Source organism: Olea europaea, unplaced genomic scaffold, assembly GCF_002742605.1.
Source record: "Olea europaea var. sylvestris unplaced genomic scaffold, O_europaea_v1 scaffold1201, whole genome shotgun sequence".
Taxonomy (NCBI): domain Eukaryota; kingdom Viridiplantae; phylum Streptophyta; class Magnoliopsida; order Lamiales; family Oleaceae; genus Olea; species Olea europaea.
In genome coordinates this window covers 241,812-244,276 of record NW_019229430.1, presented here as the reverse complement: position 1 = coordinate 244,276, position 2,465 = coordinate 241,812, and the positions used below count along the sequence as shown (strand labels likewise).

The 2,465-nt window shown below is 33.6% G+C and overlaps 1 long non-coding RNA gene across 1 annotated transcript; it reads left to right on the top strand.

Moving 5' to 3' along the window:
- The first annotated feature begins 77 nt into the window (after positions 1-77).
- On the top strand, positions 78-2,120 carry LOC111374097. Its single transcript, XR_002699075.1, has 3 exons — positions 78-1,474; positions 1,549-1,659; positions 1,732-2,120. It is a non-coding gene; the product is annotated as an uncharacterized LOC111374097 (long non-coding RNA).
- Positions 2,121-2,465: the final 345 nt, after the last annotated feature.

Sequence of the window (2,465 nt, the reverse complement as noted above, 5' to 3'; positions counted from 1 at the left end):
GGCCTAAACCTTTTATCTACTATTAACCAAATATATAATAATAATAATAATAATAATAATAATAATAATAATAATAATAATAATAAAATTCTTCCCGGCTGATCCAACATACCCGGCTGCCGGTGCTCACTGGATGTTGGATCCGCCACTGTGCATGTCTCGAAATATTTATGATCGTTTGTTTCACACTGGCAGAATGCATGTGTCTACTCTCCAAATATATTAAATATTAGCTTGATTATTCAATCTAAACATACATATAAATTTAGAAGCTATTACTTGAAGTATTGAAGTATAAAGAATATTGTTTTTTAAGTCAAAAATAAATGAACAAGATATTTTGTGGGGGATGATAATGGTTAATTAGAGAAAAATTGGCATAATTATTTGATTTCTTTTTCCTTCTGATCTGGGATAAATATTTTAGAATAACGTTTTATATATTATGGAGTAGTTATATATCAAAGGAGGAATACTAGCTTAGTGGAAACAGGGTTACTTAGTTATCACAAAGTCTCAAGTATGAGGCATTTGGATACTTTATAAACGGATTGAGAAAATATTCCACTTTTCTCATGAAAACGCCCAATTTGACCTGTGCCAGCAATTTTTGACCTGTTTGAATAAGCAACCAAACTGGCTTTACGTACAAATGGTTTCCGGCCTCAGCCAGTCCAATTTTCAGAACTACAGTATTACCAGTTAAAGTTGCTATAATTGGAATTGCAATGCTAACTTACTGCCATAACTTACTTAGTCTTAATTCTGTACTGCACTTTGCTACAATACTTCAAGAACCGTTACCTACTTTTTGCTGCACTTGGGCAGCAATATTTCGTTCTAGCCCATTTTCCAGATGTCCCAAGGCGTGTGACACCCTTTGCTTATATCTTGAGATGCATATATGGTCACAATGTCCCTCGCAAATTTTTGAAAGACCCGTAGCATGCTTTAGTCTGGGGGAATGCTCTAGTGTTTTGTGGGTGAGTTTGTGAGGAGCGAAGTTCTGTGAAATTGGATGCATCAAAATATAAAATTACCAAACTGCCAGAATTTCCTGATTAGTGTAAAGATCTAGAGACTATTTCACATAGACTGTTCAGGTTTGCATGTACTATTGTAAATATATTAGGATGTTTTACTAATAACAATGTTTGGTATTTCTTGAGATCTTTCATGGGTGTTTTGTGCGCAACTTATGTATTCTCAATTGATACATCCAAGAAAGTTCATAAAATTTTGCCTGTCTACAACTTCATCAAGATTTTGGATGTAACTGACAACCGTATTTGCTATATACACACAGTTTATTATTTGTATATTGAGCAAAATGTAAATATTTATATCTTTTAGATCAAGCTCTATGACCATCGTCTGACGCAAAGAGGGCCAATCCAATCTTATGATGGCAATGTAAATTCTCATTCTCGCTTGGAACTTGGAGTTGACCCATCAGAGAAATTTGTCCTATCAGGTTAAGATTAGTTTCGTGCGTGCAATTCATTCGTTTTGACTGTACGAAGTAATACTGATCCTCTGCCACTGCAGGAGGAGAGGACTGCTACCTAAGGTTATGGAATATTCCATCTGGTAAAATGCTCTTTGAGGATAGATTCATGGATTCCGTCCCCTCAGCTGTGTGCTGGCCAAGAATTGATGGTAATATCTCCTTTCTTACAATAGAACTCTCATATTTTATGTTCTATACTAATTTCTTGTTAGGGCTTTTAGGAGAAGAAAAAGGAATGCAAAATTACAGATATTCCGGGAAGGACCATTCTTCGGGTGCATGGCTTGGTTCGTATGACGGGATATTTTACTCGAGCTGGTTGTAATTAGTGTGTACATTAGTGTGTTGGGTAGTGGAATTCAAGATATTGAGGCTTGTTATTTGAGCTAAGCAGATTTATGCAAGCCTGATGATCTTCTTGGTCTTTCTTGTCAACAGTCAAGATGTGTAGGATTTTAGGTCAACTTGAATTGCACCAAGGGTTGAGTTCTGAAGATCACTATAAGAAAACTTGTATAAGAACATAAAATGACTTTTCCTTGATAAAGGAGTCTCTGTAATTATATTAATTTTGGCACAATTATATTAATTAAAATACATTTTATAACAACTCTGATTGCTTCTATGTATTTAGGTTAATAATTAAGGTGCTTAATTATGTATCAACATATTCTTCTTATAAGTAATATTTTGATTACGAGTAAGAAAATCTGCCAGCTGCTTATAAGCACGTATAATCTCAAATTTACCTCGTGGAGTATTTTTGGCATGTTAGCATTAACCAACACTCCATATAAACTTCTAAATTGTTAATCAATTTTACTATGGAAATCGAAATCTTTGGAAACTCTTTCAGAAACTACTAAAGTTTCCTAATTTTTTTTTTTTTTAAAATAAATTTTGCAAATCTAAAGAAACTTTAGTAAGCTTTTGACAAAATTATTTGATAATTAAG